Source organism: Meleagris gallopavo, chromosome 1, assembly GCF_905368555.1.
Source record: "Meleagris gallopavo chromosome 1, MGAL_WU_HG_1.1, whole genome shotgun sequence".
Lineage (NCBI taxonomy): Eukaryota > Metazoa > Chordata > Aves > Galliformes > Phasianidae > Meleagris > Meleagris gallopavo.
Window position 1 is genome coordinate 61,652,763 of NC_139404.1, and position 25,090 is coordinate 61,677,852.

The 25,090-nt window shown below is 39.2% G+C and overlaps 1 protein-coding gene across 8 annotated transcripts in view; it reads left to right on the forward strand.

Moving 5' to 3' along the window:
- The window catches only part of CALD1 (caldesmon 1), a 183,421-nt gene that overhangs the window by 63,864 nt on the left and 94,467 nt on the right, over positions 1-25,090 (forward strand). For 7 of the 8 annotated variants that reach the window (XM_085230691.1, XM_085230698.1, XM_085230643.1 and 4 more), the window contains exon 2: positions 5,126-5,219. The exons of the other annotated variant lie outside the window; for it this stretch is intronic. The gene's annotated coding sequence lies outside the window, so the exon portion shown is untranslated. The remainder of the gene's footprint in view (positions 1-5,125; positions 5,220-25,090) is intronic. 8 annotated transcript variants of the gene reach the window in all.

Genomic DNA, 25,090 nt, shown 5'->3' on the forward strand with positions numbered 1-25,090 from the left:
AAAAGTTCACAACTTGCAGAATGTTCCCTGTAACTCCCTCTCCTGACACCCATCCCAGCAGTATGCTCTTTTTCGATAACTTAAAAAGACATAAAAGTGGAGAAAGTTGGAGCTTTCACAAGACACAAGCTTTTTGTTATTACAGATATTTTTTAACTGTACTTTTCTGAGCAAATTCCTTCATTTGTCATGTTGAATGATACTAGCAGCTGTCAAAATATACCTTAAATCAGTCAGTTTCCATTTGCTGTCTGTTGCAATATTATTTTTTGAATTATTATGCAGTGATTTTTATGAATTATTAATATTTGGATCAGAGCTCTAGGCTTGCTGTAAACCTTTTCTAAATGTGACAATGAATCTCACTCTTCTTGCAGTTCTTATGGCAGTTGATAGCAGACACTTCAAAAGCTTTGCAGCAGCCAGTTGAGTGTATATCTTGAGAGATGTAGATTTGCAGGGAATTTGAGAAGTCTTATCAGGAAATGTTTTCCTTTGACAGCATGTTATGTAGCAGACACGCCTGTGTGAACTGCCTGTGATGTAGAGGAGCTCATGTTCAATCTCCAAATGATCAGAAAAGAACATGGTAGGCTTTGATTTTTAAATTTAAAAATGCTCATCATTCCAGATCAAACTGAAAGGGAAAGACCTTCCCTGAATCAGCTTTTCTTTCCTGCACATGTTCCTGCTTTGTTGGTGGGACAGGCTTACATGAGAACAAATGTTCTGGAACAGATTTGATCTATTCCTGCTGCCATTGATATCTATGTGACAGTAGACCCTGTGTGAAACAAGCAAAGAGCACAAACCTCTGTTTATTCCTGTGCTCAGTAAGCCCTGAACAAAGCAGGAAGAGATGAGGACTCTGGTTTTCTGCTCACGTGGATGCCACTGCTGTGTGGTTAGCAAATGGTTTTTGCTTAGTAGCATGCACATGGCCAAAGAAGGAAGCAAATGCTATATCTGTGTAGCAGAGGATGATGTTCCAGCCCACATCTGCTCAGATGTACACATACTTTGCTTATTTTCAGGAATAACTATGCAAAGAACTTGAAGTTTACTTCCACTAGTTATGAGCTATACCTAGTCCTGCCTTCTGGTCATGTTTAACCTCAGTTCTTTTGTCTCACTCATGCCAGGCTATGAAAAACAAAAGTCTATATATTCGTATACATCAGTATATCTAAAAGTTGCTCACTTACACTGGGGGAATTATATTGTGTGTGGAACTGTGATTGTTCACCAGACACTTAGGATGTTCTACTGCTGCGATCAATGTAAGGAAAACTGGAATTTTAAGATGGTTGACAAGAAATATGCTATTTCCTGAAACCTTGTAGGTCAGATGAGTTGCTGTTGAAAGGACGTTAGCAGCCTGGCTGAGGGGAAAAGATAATCTTTCTCCTTCATAGACTCTCTCACCTAATGTATGTGGCTGTCTGGCATTGTTTTAAAAAAAACAATCATGATTATAAGCTCCGATTCAGACTGTAATTGAGAACATTCATTGAGCAGCTTTCCCCATGGGATGTGATATGCTCAGGTTCTCCCAGAGCCCTCTTCTGGCAAACAATTTTGTTTCTGCTATGCCCATAATATTGGGAGTGAATTGAAAGTGTTCAGGAAGTTGAACTCCAAAGAGCAAGAGAATGTTAGACAAGGAATTCTTTCCTCCCTGCTCTTCAGATATCTGATATATTTTCCAGTTGGGCTGGAAGAGGCACTGCTGACAGCATGATTTTCCTCTTCTCTGACCTCCAGACCCTGAACACAACTGGACAACCAGGACCATCGGCCCTGTATGTCGCACACCCCGTGTTGTTCATAATCTAGAAACCAGAACTTGTATTTTCAACCGGAAGATATAAGAGTGGGAAACTTTCTCCTGCAGCTCATCTCCATATGAATCTGCACTTATTGATACTTTTCTTCATCACCAAAATCCTCTTTACATGAGGCTGCAGAAAGATAAAGTAATGGACTCAGGTCTTCATAACATTTAAAAACTAAGTGATACATACATGGATATTTAGAAGATTAAAATATTTCATTCAAAATATGTCCTAATTATCTTTTTTCTTTTTTTAGCTGAGGTTAAGATAGCACTTGAACTCTAAACTTCTTTAATAATGTATTAATATAATAATATTATATTAAGTGCTCTGAGAATACTACTGGATCACAAATTTATAATGTGTAGTTTTGTCCTGCCTGTACTTGGATTATAAACTCTTTGGAAGTAAGAACTATCTTTTAGTCCTGTTGTCTTTATAGTACCCAGAAAGTTGGGGCTTGGCAATTCTACTGCGGTCACGGTTCCAACACTGACAGAGAAGCTGAGAACTTGAGGATGGCTGCTGCCTTCTGGGAAGTAAAGATCAGATAGAGCTAAATGTCCGCATTCAGGAGATCATGCAAGTGTGTACTTCGCCTGAAGACAATGAGCCTTAAGCATGACTTTAAAACTAATCTCTCACTTAAGTGTCTTGCTGCAAGAGACTTACTAGGTGTTTTTATTTACTTTGCTGATGTTATGTAGTGATAAGTTGCTCAGAAGTGGTTAGGTGAGCTGGTTACAGGAGATAACACACCTCCCCATTTTAGCTCTTCCTGGAAAACAAATTCCTGGGGCATCTGTTTGCATAGTAATGGATGTGTATCAGGTTTCTTTTGCCCCTCTTCTGTTGACAATACTTATTTGCTAAATACTCTAATGAAAATCCACCTTTGTGCACTAGCATATAGTTTTCTCTGTGATTGTCTTCATAAGTAAATAAACTATCTGTCAATCCTGAAACAAAAACCAAAAGGGGGAAAAGGAGATCTGGAAGGAATGGATAAGCAAAGAAATACCTCATCTATACAATTTATTTAAACATAGTTTGCACGAGAGCCAGTACTATAATCTATGGACAAAGATTATGGCTGTAACTGGAATGAGATTCACATTTAACAGCTGCTTTCTGTCTTTTCGAGGGAATGAGGAGGGATGATGGCAAAAAAGATGGAACTAGATTATTCTCAGTGATGCCCGGTGACACACTGTGGTGAATAAGACACAAATTAAAAAACAGAAGATAGCAATTAGACATAATCCATATATATAACTTTAAATGATAAAGACTGGAAGAATTTGCCCACAGAGGCTGTGGAGTCTCCATCCTTTGAGATATTCGAAACCCAATTGGACATGAACCCAAGCAAGCTGCTCAGAACAAGGAGTTGGACTAAGTGATCTCCAGAGGTATCTTAGAAGCTGAACTGATGCAATACTATTTTTAAAGACCAAAGGAATCCTTTTATCTAATTGATTGCTAACGCATAGCCCATTAGACTGGGTTACTTCCTTAGTCCAAAGAAATTTGGAGTCCACTCTCTATAACTGTAATGAATAGTTATTTTTATGGTGCTTCAAGTCTCTCCTACTGATGCTATTTCACTTTCCTAAATGATTAAATATGTAATTGGGACTGAAACCCAGATGTCCTATTTCCATAACAGCTTATTAACTGTGTTGCTATTGAGTAATTTGGGGTTACTCCATTATATGTGGTGTAATGAGGAATGCTTCCTATTTGGGTACCACACCTAGCTGTGCATTAGGTGAGTGAACCTTCAGCTGGGAAGCAGCATAGCTGAGCCTGAGTGTCACTCTGGAGGTTTAATTACATGTCCAAAGTGAACTATATTTTCACAAAGCACGTAATTATGTTGTGGGACACTCTGCTGTGGGATTTTGCTTAATGTTTGCAGCTACTGGAAATAATAATGGAAAAAAAAACTGCCATGGAGAACAATAAATACACAAATTCCACCTTTGACTCAAACATTCTGGAGGTTGCCAGTTGTAAGCCAGAGGAATATTTGTGGGAATCATAATTCTATATTTTCCCTGTTCTTATGCTATACCCTAAAGATTTGATATAGGCCACTATCAGAGACAGGATACTGAGCTGATTGGGCCTTTACTGTGTTACAGCTTCTCTTATACTCTTAACACTCGTGTTGACAAGAAAGGTCTGGAATGTACATCCAAGTGCTAAAGTGTTCTTTAGGAAGATGTAGGCTAAAATCCATCCTGGAAGAGATTTGGTTCAAACTCTATCATAGCCCTAGCCATTGAGATACTGGAGAAAATGGAGCACCTGAAGAATGTCGTTTTGGTTACTGAGATTTGTAACTTCATTTCTATTCAAGGCTACTCAGTGAAATGGAACTGACTTCATCAGCAAAGTAGGGAGGAATGAACATGAGGGTATAACAGTGTTTATTGTTGGGGGCATTTGGAAGACTGAAAAATTAGTATAAAGAAAAAAAACTGCCATTTTTACCACAGAAAATTACAGTCCCAAATTTGTCCAAACCCTAATGATGTCTCTTGGATTGGAGAGCTTAGATTAACAAAGTCTGGTTTTTGACCTCAACCTGAATTTCCTTCATACTTAAAATCTATGGAAATGTCCTGTTTGTTTAAATGCTCTTAGGCCTTCATAGTAAGCTCACAGTAGAACTATGGTGTAACAGATGTTCTTTTGGAAAACAAATAGTGAACAAATATATTTCAGCTATTTTATTGATAATAAAAATTCTGCTGAGCTTAATTCAGAAAAATGATGCTTTAGGTTATAAGTTAAAGAAAAATAGCAGATTAATATTAATTAACCAGAAATTAATATGGTCCCATACTGTGAGTTTAAATTGCACCTCCTAACTCCACCACTTCTCCGGGCAGCCGATCCAATGCCTAGGGAGGTCCACTGGAAACCTTTCTCTGTTGAGGCAGCTTACCACTACTGTGATGCTTTGCTTTGTATCTTATTTATCAGACAGTTCTGCTTAGCCTATATCAGCTTCACTTCTTTAGGAGGTTTTAGTGACATTGAGCGCTTTCGGGAAGTCAGTCTGCTTTGTCAATTTGTAGCTTATAGAGCTGTTGATACTGCGTTTCATCTATTGTGCAGAATTTTTTCTATTTTCCTTTATTTTCTCCTGTTATTTTATTCTATATTAAAAAAAAAAAAAAAAGTTTTTGTGTTTTTACTGAGAAAGACTTTACCACAGGTATATATTTTTCATATCTGCGATATGCTAAATGATGTTCTTTACTTTCATTTCTCTACAGTGATCACCTCCAGTTCCTTGAGTCGGCATTTTGATTTTGTCAGCATCTGGTTCATTACTAAAAGGTTCAGAATATTTCCACTGATTGCTTTCCTGTGAGTATGATTAAAGTATTTACTTCAGACTTCCTTGCCAGAGGAAATTCAATAGTGTTTCAGCACTTCTTTTTTATATTATTTTGAAACTTTTCTCTCTCTATTTTTTTCCCTTGTGTACTTACCTGCTTTTTCAGGGGCTAATCCAAAGCTAGTAGGCAAGTCTGCAGTCAGGTCTTGAACATTTATTCATTTGGGGCCGCTGTTACCACAATCTATTTTCAGAGTAGATGCTATAGGATTTTATTTTGAATTTTATCTTCAAGTCGGAATGTTTGAATTTTACAATAATCACATTGTAGGCATTTGGCTGTTCTTCTAGGAGCTTTTTTTATTTCTTCATTGGATTTCAGCGGGTTTTCTGCTTGCTATAAGATTCTTACATTGTATTCAAATCAAATTCACTTGTCTTTCTGGAGCAAGTATGGGCTTTGAGGGGTCCTGAGATTCCAGGTAACCATGTTTTCTGACTATTCCCAATATGTGTATCTTAGCTCTATTTTTTTCTTCTTTATGTGTTTATGATGTGCATAATCTTCATCCCCTTGAATATATGGAAATTCTAGAGTGAAGACATACAGATGACTGGCTCTAAGTTTAAGCAGTGTCTGTGACAGCAACCTGGTGGGATATTTCACCAGGTCAAGGCATCTCCCTTAGGTACCACCATCTTTGTTAATTCAGTGTATAGCAAGCTTTTAATTCTCTGTGCTGGGTGCCCATACTCTCCATTTGCCTGTTTCACTCTACCTCTGCTCTGTTCCTCCCTTTTTTTTTTTTTTTTTTTTTTTTTTTCAAGAGTGATGAGGAGAGAAGCATGGCTGAAGACTGAAGACTTGTTGTGTTTCCTTTCATCTCCAGCAGCCTCCCTCAATCAAGAATGCTGGGTCTGGGCCCCTTTTAGTTGTTTTTGTTGTTCTCCCTGGGGAAGCAAATTTAAGTTTGCATATGCTTCTGAGAAAATTTGTGCAAGTGTTGAATGGACTGATAATTGTTGCAGTCTGTTCTCTGCTCTGATTGCTGTTTTGGAATTCCACATTACTTTTGAGCCTTGTGGGGGTATTCAAGACTGAAGGCAGACATAAGCTGGGCTTAGTTTGTCAAAAGTTTTGATATTTCAGGCTGAGAAACTCTGATTCAGGACTGGACTAAATGTTCTAAATGTTCTATAATTTCCCATGAAACATTTCTTCCAGTGAGATTGCTGAATGTATGTTCCCATATCCCAAGGGATAGAGTCTTTAGGAGGATCTGTGGTGATAGAACAAAGGGAAATGGCTTCAAGCTTAAAGAGGGTAGATTTAGATTGGACATAAGGGAAAGTCTTTTGCGGTGAGAGCAGTGAGCAGTGAGTGGAACAGGTTGCCTTGTGATGTGGTGGATGCTTTTAAGGTGAGGCCAAATCAAGCTCTAAATAACCTGATTTTGTTGTGCATGTCCCTGTTCATTGCAGGGGAGTTGGACTAGATGACCTTTAAAAATCCCTTCCAACTCTAGGGATTCTTTGATTCTGTGATTCTACTCTACGTGCTTTCTTGGGTGGTGCATTCATAAGTTATCTAAATTCCTTAAAATTTTGATCCAAGGACAGAGAAGCCATGGTTCCTACCCTCCAGAGTTTTTCTGCCAGTTCAGCAGCTGGAGTTGTGTTTGTAGATACACCTGAGCATGAAGACCGTGGTATTGAAATAAGCACTTCAGTTGTTCAAAACTGAGACTTACTCTTCAGTGTATTTCTGATCTGGTGTCTTACTTTGGTGCTTAAGTTGCATCTGAAAATATACTGTCCTTCAATGATCAATTCATCTGCTCCAAGTGGAAGATGCAAGAGGAGCCTCTTCTGTCTATGCACTTCTTCTGAACTTGTCAAAGTGCTTGAAGAATTCTTTCAAGAATTAAAAGCAAAACCTGACAGAAACTTCCACACTTAACCTTCTCTTCCAAATTGCAAATCTGGCCACATGGAAGGATGATCTCTAGGGGACATGGAAAATACCACAAAAAATGCAAGTAGTTGCCTTCAGAAAAATCATTGAAGAAGATGGTGTGGACCATTACAATAAGTAGGAAAGGCAAAAACAAATATTACCTCACTAAAGTACTAGAAACGGGGCGTATCTCCATATGTAGGTATGAAATACATTAGCATAGTTCAGTATGCATGTGGTAGATCTGTAACTCTTAATTATCGCATACAGGCAAATCTGACTTTGGAAGACAAACAGACATGCTTCTTCAAATTACTTTCAAAAAGAAGTGATACCATATAAGGTTAAGGGTCAAACACACTGGCTAGTGATGGCTGGTTTTTATTTTTTTCATCTTCCTTGGAAATGTACATTTTGTTAAGACATTTGCCATTAGGAAACATTGTGTAAGAAAGGTTTTATCCAGCCTTTCTCTTGAATATTCAAGACTGAAAGCATTTCTGATTAATGATTAATTTTTTTCTGAGGCTTTGTTGTGGTGAGTTACACAAAGATGAGTGGGGGGTCTCCTTTCTTTTATCCTTTCTCTCTGCTGATTGGAAATGGATATGTAGCAACAAAACTGGCCTGAGTTTTCTCATAGGTGCAAGAAATTCAGGTAATCTCTACACATAGCTGAGGCATTTTTTTGGTATGGCGAGAACCTGGTAGTTTTTGTGCAACACTGCATTTTTGAAAAGGCTTTAATGCCAATGGTTTGGAGTTTTTCTTGGTTTAATATCAGGGAATCAAGCCTGGGGAATAATAATGTCCTTTCTGATGCAGTTCACAGACCCATGAAAATCTGATGGCTGCCTTTCAGTGGCTGCTGAGCCAGATTTGTAGGTGTCATTTTCTACAAGTCTTATCACTTGGAAGAAATTTGTAGCTAAGAGGCAGCTGAAACAAAACCAGAGCATCATTTTTGACGTTAAAAGTCATGCTGTGTTTCAGGGTGAATCAAAACAAGTAAACCTGCTGTGACTTACCAAAAATTTTCGATGAAGAACATTTTTTATTTTCCAGGAATTACACCACCTAAGAATTGTAGAACTGACACACTGAGTAGCGGAAAAGAAATCTGCTTCTAATAAACTGTGCCTTGCAAGACAGAGGTTTAAGTACAGAGGAAAAAAACAAACTGAACAAGCTCAGGGATCGTATGTAGGGGCAGATTCACTGCTGCGCTTGGAGTGAAGGGAGTGGAGTTGATTATCTGCAACTTCCCAGCAGGTAGGAAGCAGATATAGCTCGCTGGAGAGGATGTGGCAAGAGCATGCTGTGCGCTGGCTCTGTTAGCTGGCAAGGAGTCCATCATAAACCTGTGCCAAACACAGCTTAGGCACAGCAGAAGCTGTATCTTACTGTCTTCTGTGCAATATTAACCTTCTAAGGCAGGAAATGCATGCACTGAGGGAAAGATGGGCTGGGAGCTGGGATTCCTCACTCTTCAACAACTGCCCTTTCTCAGCTCACTCACAGTAAGATCTCCTGCCACTTTAGAAGTGCATTACAGATACTGCTGCTGTGAAATTTCCAGGGATGTTGTTTGCTACAAGTACTTAGATGAGTCCCCTACATAAACTTTATCTCAGATACCTGGAGCCAATTGTTTGGAACCCAGATAATGGTACTACTGAACAGCATTGGGAAACAAAACTTCCAAAGCAGTATCTCTCTCTTCTGAGGATGTTGTGAGATTTTTCTTGTATACATTTTGATGGTGTTTTTGCATCATGGGAAGAAAGAGGGTTGGTCCAGTAATTCTAGATCATTGGGAAGCAGAAAGTATCTGAAGCCTCAAGAGAGAATCTCATCTGAAGAAAATGTTGTAGTCTCAGGTGCTGTGGAGGGTAGCCTTGGGAGTGCCCCACCGCTGTTAGATGTTTATCTGAACTGAGCTTGAACTCCTTGTGTCTGGAAGCTCCTCTATGTCTATTTTCCAAGAATAGTCTGATCTTTGCAGCTCTTTCTCACATGAGCAATGCAGGTTTGGAGCTGTTAAGAGCTTGAATCTCCCTTTCACATGAGTCCCTTTGCACAGCTCAGGCATTCTTCTTTGGGGATCTTAAAATGAGAGTAGATGATATTTAATAACATAAATGAGAAACAGCTCCCTTTAAAAAAAAAGAAAAGAAGAAGAAGAAAAAGGAAAAAAAGAACTAAATTGGCCTTTCCTGAATTGTTGAGTGCTGACCATGAGAAAGTCCTTAAAGTCTTTGCAAGCAGACTGAAATATTTTTAGGACAACGGATACCCCAAACGCAAGAGATTACCTGAGGCAAAGTTGTTGGTTTTTTTTTTTAAGAGATGTTTTTCCCCACTTTTTTCCACTCCACTTGGTACCCACATGTCTGTCTTAAGCTCTATTTATTTGTCACAGACCTGCAGAACCGCTGGTGTAATTTTCTCACTCTTCTTCAGGAATTTTGACTCACCGATTTAATGTTAAACTTTTTTTTGCATATGCTCATTTTGTAAAACATAAAAGGTTCCATTTATATTTTGAGAATCGGGGGTTTTTATGAGGGGCACTGTTTGGATATGGTTTGAGAAAGGGGAAGGCGAGAAAAGCTGTCATCCATCAACTGGTATTAAGCCTAACTTTGAAAGTTTGATACAAACTGGATCTGACTGTTAGCACAGACATGATACAAATTAGCTGTGACTTTATGATACCAGCTGTTTCTCTGTCGGGGTAAAAGGGCACATAACTAGAACAGCATCTTTTGTTGAAAGCAGTGTTTCTCTTTGTTAAACGTGGGAGCCTTAGGCAAAACATTGTAGTCCTTAGTTATGTGACATGTACAGTCTGCAACATGTTCGTGGAGCTCGAGGGGCTCTCTGCTGATGTTTTTCAAAGGCTGGGTTATCATAAGCATTCTATTTATGCTAGCTTTATCACCAAGAGACAAATCTCTGTCAAGTTTTTTCCTTGTGTTAAAATGGAAGATAATCTAAGTGCTGTTTTCTTTCCAAGCACAAAGAAAACATTAAACGGGAAAACCCAAGAAAAGTCTGAAAAAAAAGAAATCACAAATCTCAAAGTCATATTTAGTTTCATTAATTATATTCAATTCTTCGATTCCCACCATTATTTTTAATTTACCAGAATTTTCAGTTTTTTTTTTTTCATTTCAAACTAAGCCTAACACAGAGTTCTTTAACAAGCTAACAACCAACAGCTGGTTATTTGATAGCACAGACACCAGAGCCAGCTCTGCGCGAACACATCTTGGGTCTTAATTTATTTCTGGTGCTTAGTGGCTGCATGTAGCCTTCCTTGCATGTCCAGAGTCAAAGTAGAGTGGGTACTGGGAGCCCAGAGAATAGGAACGTGGTGCTAGCAGCCTAGAGGATAGGAATGTAGAGCTGGGGAGCTCCGTGTGAAAGCAGCCTGGGCTTCCCTTGTTACCAGCACTCATAAAGCCCATTCATAAACCAAAACAGCTCTGAGCAAAGGCACTTGTGTGACTTCACATCACCGTACATCTGTGTCCCTGCTGTGTATCTCTGTATGACCTTAACATATCCTCTGAATACTTCAGGCAACATAAAATTAGCTGCAGTGTAGTAACTAAACTGAAATTCTGTGATTTATTAAGCGGCTGAATTAATCTTACTTCTGCCACTTGACTAAGAGCCAGTAAATCATTGGTAGGAGTTCAAAATGTAGTATTACAGATAGCAGACATGCTCCATTTGAACAAATATGGGTAATATCAAGAAGGGAGGCATGATATCAGTATGCTGGTGTCTAACTAGGAATACTAAGAGGGAACATATTTACACTAGAATTACTAGGAGAAACAACAATTGGCAGAATATCTTATAGACTTTTTTGGACTGATGGTTACTAATGCTGGTGTTAAACTATAACTTTAGGCCTATGAGCAATGTGAAGGAAATTACTCCTTCCAAATTTTAAATGATTCTCCTTGAAGAAAAGATGCCACTGCTGAGGTGAAAATGGGAAAGTTCTCCATAGAGCATACTTTCAGGTGCATGTTAGAATGATTTGATGGTATTTTGTCTGTAGCAGAAATTATCACACAAGTTCTTCACGACCAGAGAAGCCTCTGTACAACTCCAGCATGAGATAGAACAGAGGACAAATGCAAATGCTACCAAAGTAAAAAGCAGTGAAAATACGATATGTGGATATAGAATTGTAGCAGATGTGAATGAAAAAGTAGAGTTAAGGATGTTGCAAGATAGTTTTACTCATAAACTTATTGAAATACACTTGAATACATTTCAAAAGGAAAGCTTATGATGTAATGGCTGTTGTATTTTTCATGTATTACTGGTGATAAAGTGAAGCACAACATTGAAAATTCCAAGTGCTAATAAACAGGTCTTAGCCATCTCTGTTGCAAACATGTACTTTTACTATATAGCATATGTTTCTGAAATTATATGAAGTATTTATTTAAAATCTGTGTTACCAAGATAGTCTATGCTACTAGAGAACATCTTGTTTTCATGAATGTGTAGAGTGGTAGGTCAACAAGGGTCCACCCATGACATTCAAATAACAAAACCCAGCCACAAGAAGTTCTAGAGTATGAATTGATTTTTTGATGAACTGAGTGTGGGAGCACAGTGCTGGTTATGGAAACAATCAAAATAAAAATGGGCAGAAGATGCTGAAGGACATGTTTATCGCCAATGTGCTGCAACAATTCATAGGAAAAAATATTGCATGGAAAATTTAAACCTGTGGCATTGTAGTAAGCAAATGATGTGCTATCGAATGTCTGACAGCTGAAGATGCTTTCATCACTGTTGAATTTTATACCTGTGATATTAGAACCATCATAGCACCTTTTACAATGTCATATCCAGAGCATCTTATACTAGCTGCAGAAAGATGCTAATCTTCATCTCCCTATTTACTCTGTAAATAAATTATTTGTAATGAACTAGACTTTTACCCTCATTTTATACTTGAACTGTTGAGTTTTATTGTTCTGAACTTCAATAAAGTTGCCATATTTCACTACAAGATGGTCACATTCAGTAGTGAATGATGTTGGCTCCTTTCAGTATTTGTGAGAGAGAAGATCGTGTATTGTCCTTGGCTGTGCCATCTGCCTCGTGTCCTCTGAAGGGAGAGAAATTTCAAAAACTTGAGGATGACTGGGTCTACAAGAGACCACTTTTCACTCAAATGGCAGATATAAGAGTATTCTTCATGTATAGTTTATGATAAGGAAAGTCCCACTAAGTGTCCACTGTTTTGCAGAAGCTAATCATGGAAAATGTCTCACAGTGTGTTCCATGCTGTTATTCCTCTGGTTAGCTCACTACTACCTCATTTGTATCTTATCTAAATTAACTCAGATGGGTCAGAAGCTGTTTATTTTTCATGGTCGTTTAGTACCACATTCTGTGATTTGTCTCTGTAAGCCTCTGCAGGCAAAAAAAGGTAAATTTGATCCTTGAAAAGGTAAATTTGTTCCTTGAAAATGGGTAAATGCTAAGGACTTGATTCTTCCACACGCATTGGTGCATTAAACGTTAGATTAATCCTTATATAGCTGTGATCATAATCCATGTCCTTCCCCCCCTCTCCCTTTTCCTTTCCCTTTCCTTCTTCTTCCACCAAAACCAAAGCAAAATCTTCCTATCCTTCTAATTTAAAAACAAAATTAAATAATAATAAAAAAATAAACTAAGAAAATCCCCCAACTAATCAAACCAAGAAAAAACCTGAAACTCCTCCCACAAAAAAAAAAAAAAAAAGAAAAAGGAAGGATACGATGCGTATCTCAAAACATTTGGGCTGCCTATTAAAACAGAACTCACAGTGGTGGAAGAAACAGCTTATAACCAGTGATCTTGGACAGAGTATGGAAGCAGGCTCCAGAACCTACCATATCTAACCTTGTTTCTGCTTTAATAACTTGCTTGAGGAAACCAGCACCTATTCAATGATTTCATTTCCAAGCAATATGAATCATACAGCAACTGCAAAAGCTCTGGTTATAATATATTTTTCATACGCTTGTTCTTTATGCAGTGAGAAGAGAATATAGAACTGGAGGTCATTTGAGTTACAGCTACTTTGGGGGATTTTTTTTTAAACATTCCTTCTAACAAATGCGGTTTAAATGGTTTTGTTTATATGGCGTGGAATTGGAAAGGCCCAAACTAACCAGGCTTTACACAATGTGGCCTTCTTCCAAATTAATCTAAAATATTTTAATCCCTCTGGAGTTTCTTTATCCTCCGCATCTGTGCTGTAGTGGAGACACATTTTTAACATTTCTTTGAGGAAAATTACCTTTCTTTCCCTCCAACTGTATTCAGCAAGGTCAATGGAGCACTGTTATATGCTATTTAAACATCTGAGATTCATCATATCTCTGCACACCAGAAAGAATCATTATGAAAGGTCTAATGAATCCCGACTGCTAGCCAAGCAAGGGAGTCCCCTTAAGAATACTGGGCATTAGAAACAAAGAATACGTACAAAATGCAATTTTTACATTTTATACAATTTTGAATTAAGCTGCCCCCCAAAGAAGGGGGCAAGGAATATTTCTGACTCCTGAAACTCTTTCAGTAAATCAAAACGTTTGAGCCAAATTCAGAAGTCAGTATATAGGCCAGGATCATTGCTGGATGTTGAGGGGACTGCTCGCCCTGTGGGACCAGCAGGGTCTGAACAGGAGTCAGAAGCTCCTCACTTGTGCAGGGGGAAATGTTTGGAGTCACCAGCAACTCTAAACCTGACTATCGCATTCTCTGGCTGTCTGCCTGTACTTGGTTTTAAGACCTTTTGTTTTCTAGTTCAGTAGCAAGTTTACATGGCTGAACTCATTTCACTACCCAGGAGTGGAAATTCTGAAGAAGTATGAGTGGTGGTTTTTGTTTTGTTTTGTTTGTTTTGTTTGTTTGTTTGTTTCGTTTATATACAGTTTAATAAAAAGTATTTTCCAGGCATATCAAAACCCAGTGCTCTTCTTTCAGCTGCCAGTAGTCCCAATCATTCTGAAATGCCCATAGTAAACAGATACAACTCTGATCTTTTGATGGTTTTCTCTGGAATGTTCTTGTAGGAGATGTTTTTATCTGAAATATTGTGTAACTTAAACTGTGCAGATTATACTAGGGCAGGTATAATGCCACAGTTTATTGTAGAATCATTCTTCTCATGAATACTGCTAGGTCGTGAAGTTCAGATAGTTCCAACAAAGTTCAAATAAGCATTTGAACCTCTGAAGGAAAAACGATATGTGGAAGGCCTCAGTTCTGTGAATTCACAATAAAATCTGTTGCCTCAGTTCTGTGAATTCACAGGATTTTACTACACATTTATTCTCAGCTCTGAGGCCCTGCGGGGTCTGCAGAGAAACTGGATCTTCTCTGCCATCCTGTTGGAGGCTCATGTTGGCTTTGTCCTTAACTTGGGTGTGCTCTGCTTTTCCCAACTGTAACACATGGTAATAGTGCAGGGTTTGGATTGCAGGGAGACATACCTGGATAATGATGGTACAAATAAAATCATACATTCAGATCAATCACCTCAGGCTATCTCTGCTTTTGAATGAAGAACCATACCTACCCCAAACACACTTTTCCCATCTAGTTTTCCCATATAGTTAGAGGTATTTTGGGACCACTGCAAGCCATATAGTAATGGAATAAATTCCAAATGCAGCAGGAGACCACATTGGAGGAAAAACTCTCCAAGTGCCAAGGGCATTTCTTTTACTTTTCTTACTGGGACTGGAAAATATTCCCTAAATAATACATCTGGATGTAGAGGAACAGAGAGGGAAAAGATGAAAAACAATCCTTTAAATTCAGTAGGAGCCTACTTTAATGGCTTGTTTAATCTGCCAGCTGGCACACCGTTGACTTCTTGCTACACATACTTTAAGGAGATCTATGTAGTTCTTGGAACCAAGTTCATATTAAGTTGTAGAAACTTAAATATTAATCAATTGGCAGGACTATTTTATGGTACTTAATAGAAATCAAGAAACTGCTTAGCCATCTCCAGAGATACTTGTCTCCCTTTTTGAAATGTAAATGCTGTAATAAAGACATAAAGCAGGAGAATAGATAGCAAAAGTTCAGATCTGTCTCCAATATGTGACCTCTCTGATGTAAGTGAACATCCTTTGGACATTGTGGTCACATGTATTCCCTATACAATATGTTGCTTTGGGCAGTTTTCCTAATGTCCTTTGTCACACCATTTGGTTTGAAATACATTATGAGTTTGTACAAAGGAGCCCTGGTCAGGAGAACTGGTGCCATATTTGTGTAGATTTTCATTTTCAGTATCTTGCAAGTGATAACATTTAACAGCTTTAAGGTATATTGTGCATGTATTTTATGGGCCTATAAATGTTCATGCATTTGTTTTTAACCTTGCTTTTTGTGAAGGTATATGGTTGCAAATGTGAAGTGCAGCTACATAGCTAGTATTTGTACTCTCTAAGTACTCCTAAAAAGCTGGGGTATATCAAGAAGCATGTCTTGGGTTTTCAACTGCTTTCAGCATAGGAAAAGCAAGGCAGAAATGATTTAACTGCAGACCAACCTCTCTTTTATGTTTAGTGAATCCTTTAATAACATCCAAAGTGACACTTCTGAGTATTTACAAGTTGTGAAGGTTTGATTTGGCCCAGGTAAGCATTGAAAAATCTGGCTAATTTACTCATGTTATTAATGAACTCATAAATTTATACATTTTAGATATGTTTTAATTTCCTTGTTCACCTGAGGGTGCAAGTTATTTTTAGGATTTTTACGAGGAATATGAACTGTAAAAATCTTCCACATTTTCAAACATGATTATATGAAGTTTAGATTGATCCCTTTCTATATTCCTTTTCCAGGAATATTCTTTTTTTTTTTTTTTTTTCTCTCTTGTCCTTGCTTTCTGTTCCATTGACTTCCTAGTGCTTCTTCCACATCTTGAATAAGGTGTCCTTACGGAGATTGTCTTTAGTTGTCTTCCACTTCTGCTATGCCATCAAGTCTCGTGAGTAGTGACGCATCCACTGCAGGGCAGGGAGGCCTTCATGCACATGTGCCTGTTGTGCTTCCTGCCGAGCACAGTTGTGTTTCTACTTGCATCATTTTGAAGGTGGTGTAAAATTTGAAGGTGGAGGTCAACCAATTTTTTCCTAGCAAGCCTGTAATTAAAGATGAGGTTACTGATCTGTAAAAGATAATGTGCTTAGTAAAGACAGGCTGCTTTCCTACTCATGAGAACACTTATGGCAGATTGGAAGTTGCCTTCCCTTCACTTTCACCCTTGTTTGGTTTTGGCTAACACTTTGTACACATACTATCTGGCTTTGTCTCTTGATGATGAAAAAGGTGCTTTGTGTGCCTTCACTGATCAGAACTGAGACTGTGACTGACCATGTGTTCTCTGTCTCTTTCTTTGCTGGATGGGCCTTACACCGCAATGAAAGAGGCTGGAGGAGCCCCATGGGGTTTGCAGTTCCTATGGCAGAGGTCTTAAGGAAAAGTAGCAAATCATACAGAGATTTTTTTTCTTTTTTCTTTTTTCTTTCTTTTTTTTTTTTTTTTTTGAAGGAAAATTAAACATTTTCCTTTCTGGACCACACAGATATTGTCTGAAACACTGCTTCTAAAAAAAAAAAAAATGAAACAACTGTAAAATTTATTGGCTTGATATAGGACTCAGGCATAACTTTCCTTCATCACATTCCTACAAAATAAGTGTATATGTCTGTCTGCTCCCAGCATTAAGTGTACAGGGTACTGTCAGGCCTCACCTGTCTTGTTTAGTTGACTCAGAGCCAGGTTCTATTGAAAGTTTTGTCGATGCTATTTCCCCGAGAAACAACACACAGTTGCATAAAACATTAGTGATGTGTCAGTGTACTGCTGCCACTCTACTTGCTGGCAACAAGCATCTATGCATGAATGTCTAGATAGCAGTCAGATTATTGTCAAGATTATTTAGCAGCTTCTCTGTACAAGTCTTACAAGGAGAACTGGAAATATTGTAATTATGTTGTGTTGGATTTTATGCTGGTTTATGCACAGCATGTGGGTGTCATCTTGCCCATCAGTTTTCTGTTGTACCGAAGTCGCACTGATGTTGGCCCTCCTGGCTTGGTGGTAGTGTTATGTCATTGTTCCCTGGCTTTCAGCTAAACTCAGTATAAAGATGGGCCTATAATATAAATTCTGTGCATGGGAAATGGTTCGATGTGCTTCTATTTCGCAGTACCCTGTTTGATTTGTCCTGTCAAAAGACTCTGCATTTTTTGCTGCCCTGCTTTACCTCTTTGAAGCTGGTGCTGACATCATGCCTCAGCTGTTAACTGAAAAGACACAGAATTGCTGTTTATTAGAGATAAATTACTGTAGTCACTTGGCTGGAACAATCCGTGTTTCATTTTTTAAGATGACTTTGAAAGTGTGAGCTGGAAAAGCCCACTAGAAAGCTCTGCAGCTGGATTAATTCCTAGTGGAATTCCACAAATTTCCATGATATTCTGCCGTTGAGTAGCTGCACTCTTGGCTGCAATGTATGTATCATGGGGGCAGGCGCTATGTCTTTGCAAAGTAAACGTATAGAAATCAGGAGGAAAGATTAATTAATTAAAGTAAAAGAGCAACAGGCAGAGGACATTCAGTATTTATCTTTTGTTTTTTTCCAAGGAACTGTTTGGGTTCAAAATGCTTAGTATCACTGAAGGGGTAACAAGTAAGATCAGCAAAACAAAGAACTTAAGGTGTATTTCTTTCTTTTTTGTTTAAAATTGTAGAGAATGACAACTAAACCTTGGTATTGCTGCTTATTGCTGGTTCAGTAAACCAAGAAACAGAGTCCTCAACCTTCATTACAGTTTACGATGCACAGCACTAGGCAGAGCTGGGTCCTAGGGCTGCATGTTTTAACAGGAAAAGTACTTGAAAAAAACAAAAATGAAGCCACAGTAAGCTGGCTGTATTGTATCTTCATATTATTTTCTATTACATTTTTATGACTGGCCGTGTAGCTTAATATATCATGATTTTGTATTTTAAAGCGTTCCAGAAAACATGCGGAGTTTGCAGTCTGGATGAGTGAATGTTTCTGTTGGAGCTTTACCTTAGACCAGGCTGGATATTTTATTATTTTTAACGGCATTACTTTAGCTTTCTAATTCAGGACCTAATTCAGGAGAGATGCAGAGAAAGAGTATGAACAGAGTGCTGAAGTGCTCATAAAACATACTTGGACACAAAGAAGTTCATACAGTGTTCTGTTGAAATACTGCATGTGGAGATGAAGATCAGCAGAAGTGGCACGAGGGTGGGACATGAGAAAAGCACAAAATGAGAGACAGAAGCAGAGAGGAAGATGTCAGGGAGGCAAAGGTTGGTTATTCACAATGTTACTGGCTGCTGGCCCTGATCAGCTCCTTGCTTGGGAAGATAGAACCCATCTTCCTAGCAGAAACGTGCAAGGAGAGCTCACTGCTCACTGTTACTAAAAGACAAAAAGGTTCTGGCTGGAAGGTGTGGCTTTGGCACTTGTTTTCTGCTCTCAGAGATTTCAGTGGGAGATGGAGCTGGCTGACAGGGCATTGCCACAAGTTTCATCAGTCAGGCCACAGATTTGTGGAGGAGGATGCAGGAGAGGGCAATACATGATGTAGGCTTTTTTGTGATGACATTAAAATGGTGAAGCTGAATGTCTTTGCTGATAAAAGTAGCTGAAAGATAAGGGTAGTGAGTGAACGATGCCCCTCGAACCCATTTCCCAATGTTTAAATGCAGAGAAGCAGTGAGTAAAAGTCTGAGTTTTTCTTGCATCTAAGCACTTTTACAAGCTGTTTTGTAGACATAAAATCTCTCCCTTTTTAGAGTGTTTTGTCCTTCTGGATTGGGTCTCATTATCATTCCTAGGGTATCTTAATTATCATTAAATACTAGGAAAGGTCAGTGCACTTTTAAGCTGCCCTTTGTATCTGCAGCAAAGGCGATTTCCTCAGTGATGACAGGGTGAATAAAAATATTCTTTTCTCACAAATAAGCATTGCAAGAATAAAAGAAAATCTGTCTTTGCATGCATACGCACAAGTGTACCAGAGGACAACATAGCCTATGTTGGCACAATCGGAGAGCACACCAGCTTCCGACATGCAAGGAAAGCTCACTGATCTTTTCTAGCATGCATTACTGATAAACTTGGCCTGCTTGGATGGAATCTCATCCTGATTGAGGTCTCTGGGAAATCTGCCAGGGACAGGACTGGGATTTCAACTCTAATCTGTATATGAATAATATTTCAGTATCTTCAGATCTTTGGGGACAACATATTTGAAATTCTTTGGAGGACATTTGATGGGGAGAGTCAAGGGTCAATTCTTCTAACATGAGAACCAGTGGTTGTGCCAGCAGCTTCCAGCTAACTGTTGTTTCTTCCTTTGTCTGCTAATGGGAAATGATAGACAAATGTCACTGAGGATTGGGGTGGAACCTTCATGTGCAAATGTAGATGTCAGGGGAAAGCTCTGCCTGGCCTTTATGTCAAAGTGCAGTAAGAAAAAGACAAGGGAGGAAGCGGAAGGAGTGGAAATGGCATATGTATACTCAATTTGCCTAAGAGAGTAAAGACAAATGGACACTTTCCTTTGCAACTGGCTGATTATGCCTCTGCAAGTGTATCACTGTGCTGCAATGTTAGCAGCAGCAAGATAGATGTTTGCTAGCACCTCCAGGACCATGCAGTTCTGTAGTGTTTCTTTTGCAGTGCTGTGTGGATATGAGATACGGACCTAAACATGCATCTAAGTCTTCAAAGATTGTCTCAGTGGTTACCTGACCAGATGTGTTTAAAGTATTTTATTTGCAATTCCAAATAGTGAACTCTGTGGCAGGAATAATGTCCTATAAAATGCTCCATGACAGCATTTTCATATGGCTCACTCTGCAGCAGCAGAAACTGACATCGGGCCTGCCACCAGCAAAGAGATCAAGGGCCTGGATTGTGATGTGGTCTTGTGGGCTATCAGTGGACTTCCACCTAGTGTTCCTCAGGCCTAAAAAGCATGGTCAGATGAAACAAAACACAGAATAGATTGAGATTGTATTCATTTAATTGTATTCAATTAATTGAATTCTACCTTCTGACTTCAGTGAAGTTGTGCTTGTTGCTGGAAGATATGAGTGGCACTGGATGCTTCTAATACAAAATTAAAAGGGGACTGGGGAAAATAATTGCTAAATGCTTTCTGACATATTCATAGAAAACAGATTTAGTTGTTTTGACTGAACATAGATTAAGGAACTTTAACTCTCTCAGATATGGCAATAGAATATTTGTCATACCTACATTTCATGGATGCTGGATTAAATAATTTGCTCTTAGACAGTGAATGTTGCTCTTTGAATTGGTCTCAGCTACAAAAGGGGAATGAAATTCTGTTTTTGTATTTGTGGCGGGGGAAGCAGGAAAAAGATGGCAGTGATTGTCATGGAGACAGTGGATGTCATGGCATGCATCCAGCTGAAGCAACGTACTCTTCATGCTTCTCACTGGCTGGTTTTTTACTGACATTTGAAAGAGCCGCACCTCCAAGCCATGGATTTGGGACAATTGAAGTGGAGACAGATGGGAAAATAGGATATTTGACTTAATGGGATGCAACTCACAAAGCTGTTTGCAGTCTCAAGTTTATGTAGAGATTTTATGAGACACTTGATCCTTTTTGTAGGAATACCAAAAAGAAAGAGGGTGATGACAGTGTAACTGGGTCTTGTGTTACCTCCTGATCTTGCAGTGAGGACAGGTTGGAAGACAGAATTTCAGCTGCATGCACGCAGAAAAACTGCGTAGTTGGGCTGGAATCCCTCCCTTTCTTAACCATCTGTAGGAAAAGCCTATCTGTAGGGTGTGGATTTTTTCAGTACTGATGTTACAGTTACACTTCTGTGACTAAAAGAAGGGCCTGGTTGTGCTTTAAGGAATTATAGAATCTTAGATGTTGGAAGGGACCTCTAGAGGTCATCGAGTCCAACCCCTTGCTACAGCTGCTTCCCTACAGCAGGTTGCACAGGAAGGTGTCTGATTGGATCTTGAGTTTTGCTAGAGAAGGAGACTCCACAACTTCTCTGGGCAGCTTGTTCCAGTGTTTTGTCACTTCAGCATTCTGAAAGTGCACAATGAGAATCTGCAGACAGCAGAGATGACAGAAGGACCAACAGGCACAAAAACTAAGGCTCAATGTCTAAGGATATACAGTAAATCAGAGGTAGAATTGAGCAGGAGTATCTGCAGTTGCTGGGTTCACCCTGAATGCTAGGCAGTGGACTGCGACACCTCATTGCCTTCCCTATTCTGTACTGTATTATTTCCGTTCTTCTGGAAATTCTGCCCCATTCCTATTTCCAGCTGCTCAGGACACAAGAAAAAGAGGATAGAAATGGGTCACAGTTTTTTTTAGGAAGACTCTGGGAATCATCCTTTTTACTAATCTAGCCCTTCTCTTTGTTTCCTTCTAAAAGCAATGGAGGATTGATCTGTTTTGGTACCTTACTCCAGCCACTAGCATGAGGGGCATGTTGGGCTGTGGAAGGGAGGGGAATGTACGTGGTGTAGATGAGAAGGGAAATTTAGCAGAAAATCTCTCCTGTTATAAAGGAACCTAAGGCCAAATCCCCTTGGTCCCCTCCACCAATAAAGCTGTATTCAGCTCTCATGTTTTAATGAAGAATATGTCAACCTGCTGAGAGGGAAGTCCAGCAAGAGCACCAAACCATGAGCACTCACATAGCCTGTAGTCACTTTGCCATCTGCTTAGCAGCTGTCTGCGTGAAGGTTGCTCTGGGCAGTCCCAGTGGCAGGCCAGTGAGAATGATCCTGCTGTGAGGAAAGAGGCATGACTTTCAGGCAGTTTGTGCCTGAAGGCCACCAAGAAGAAATCTACAGTTGTTTCTTTGTGCTGGAAGGGAAGCAAGATGGCATGTGCTTGCACAGTGCTGTCACCAGACATGGCCGGCTTACAGCCCAGTGCAATGAGCAGCCGCACTATATTAGGGAATGTGCTCTGCCTTGATGTTTCTTGGCTCTACTAGGTTGAAGCTGGTGCACAGGCTTGGCATTAATATCATGGGTTCAGCATTCACTCAGTGTAATGGAAAGGTGTGTGGCAGATCTTGAAAGAAAGGTCTCTCCATTGCTTAAAGACCCGAGTAGCAGTCTGCATTTTCAGTTCTTGTTATGAGCCTGGCTTGTCCATTTTTGAGGCCTGCTGAATGCTGGGTTATCTGCATCACCAGTGCTGGGGAGAGAGGGTGAGGACAGCATTAAACCTCAGCCAGAGCAAGAGGTTATTTAGCTCACTATGGCTGTGTGGTTGTGTATGTATTTCGACTTAGCCAAATTACTGTTTGCCTTCAAAAAGTAGACTCCTGACAATTATCACTGAAGTATTTTGTCACGTACTTACAATTACTGTGCATTCCTCTGATTTACCACCTTGCTGAAAGCTACAAGAAGACAATATTTTAAGCTCAGTCATGAGAAGAGCCATAAAGGAGAGAGGGATTTGCATGTGCATGTTTTGTACCAAAAAGGATTGAGCGTGTCTGTCCTCAAAGGAAGCACGCTTTAGCAAGACAGTGAAAAACTCAACACATTTTAGTAATAAACACTAGTCAAATGAATATCAAAGGCAATATGTGAAGCATACAGATGAAAAGGAGAGACATATTGGTTTAGAAGAGTGTTTATTTATGGAGATAGAATTATTTGCAGGGCACACACTTTGTTGTGAATCCGATTCAAGTAATGTAGCAATAGTAAATGTTGTAGGTAAGCCACTTCATTTATCTGCCCCTTCTCAGTCTTCTCATCCCTTCAGGCAGACCACGGGGTTCATCAAATGTCCTGTGTTCTAAAGGTTCAGTCTCAGAATCAAAGATGGGGACTCTGAGGAGACCCATTGATACGAAAGTATGGAAAATCTGAGGTCCTGAGCAAGAATTATGTTCAATAGCTTCTGGGAGGCATTTAGTAAATAAATAAATAAATAAGGAAAAAAAGATCAATATTTGTAGTATTTTTCCATAAGTACTTTCTGAGTCTGGTGGTAGAGAACTCATAAGAATTCACTACAGATTCTTTCAGTGGTATTTCAATTGTGTAAAGGTTGAAATAGTGCTGAGGGTTTTGTTTTGGTGCAGGCGCAACAAAATGGCAGTTTTTGTGGTTCACCCTTTCACCATATGTGTAGCCAGTATTTTGGCAGTTTGTGTATGTACATGGGTATAGGGAAATGCAGCTGATGATGGAACAGGTGAAAAAGTTTCAGATGGCTTTTTCTATTTGCTGTAAAAAGATATTAAAATTTTATGACTTGTTGTTGAATTTGGAAACAAATTAGAGAAAAAAAAAAGGCAATATCAAAATATTTTCCATTGAACTCCTGAAAACAAAATTTATACACTTACAATAAAAACAAAGTACTATTTTCTTAGGGATAGTTTTCCTCTTGTGAGAAAACGAATTTTTTTTGTTTGATATCAAATGATTAAAAATGTGTAACAGAAGAAAAAATGGATATAAAGAATAATAATAAAAAATATCTTTGCATACCTTTATCAGGACATGTGAGGCCTATTATTGTTTTTGTTCCAATACACCCTCTATATTTGGGAAGGTTACACAGAGATGTTTTCGCATTTGCCACTGTAGGCAGATCCTAGAGCTGTGTGGAATGTTATGCTTTGACCCAGGATGTTTTCACTCATGACCAATTTTCATTAAAAAAAAAAAAAAAGAGCATAAAAATGTGTGCATTCCTCAAAATGGTTTGTAGGAAATACTTCAAATAATTGGTACATCCATCTATAAGCAAAGTGATTTTTTAATTTTCTGAGAGGCTAGAACACTTTGAGAAACTATGAAACACTTTGAGAAACTATACTCCTTTTCAGCGGATACAGGAAACATTTTTAGAGAGATTAATTGAGATGAAGTTACTGTCCAGTAATTTACAAAGGCTGAAAGATAACAAATCATTTTGGGGAAGACAGTGAACAGCACTGAATAGCTGACTTCTTCCAGGGGACCATCTGTCTATCTGATGACTCATCTTGCACTGATGTGGCTTTGCTAACTAAAGGGTGGACTGATGACCTGACCTTAGTCTCCTGTGTATCTTCCTCATTTTTGAAAAAGTGATTTGGCTTGCGAGTCTGAATGCAATGAAGAGGCCCTCAGTCCTTGGAGAGAAGGTAGCACACTTTAACAAACCTGAGATGTACTCCCAAGAGATTAATTGATCTGAATCCTGTGTCAAAAAACAGGAAAGAACCCAGAAGATGGAGGAAGGTCATAGAACCAAAGATTATTACCCTGTGTAATCTCTCCTGCATCCCTGGGAATAGAAAAGAATTAATTGGAACAGTTTTGTGTTGTTGTTTGTCTTCCTCAAGTTTCTTCGTGAGGAAGACACCTGGAGCTTTTGGAGATGAGAGATGGAGCTGAGGCCATGTGGAAAGGGCCAAAAGTGTTTTGGGCTGGGACATGTGAAGAGGGAATGTGAAGGGAACTGGGTACACAGCGCTGCATTTTTGGAGAGAGAAGGAACATACCCTAGTCAGGAGAGGTAGAGAAAGGGATGTACCTCACTGAGTTAGAAGGGATGAAGGTGCACGTAAGTTAGATGACAATGCATGTCTGCCTTGGTGACAGAGATAGGAAGAAAAGTTTGGGACTCTCAGTTTCTAGCATGAGAGGTGTCAGCCTAGCAGGCAGCTCTGTTTTAAGGCCCCAGTGGTGACTGCCCTCCACAGAGCAAACACTGCTGCCTGTTGCATGTCCACATCCTGCAGGTTGCCCTCTGCACACAGAAACCAGGGCCTGCCTGGAACTTGCTGTCTGCTATGTTCCATCCCCACTCTGAT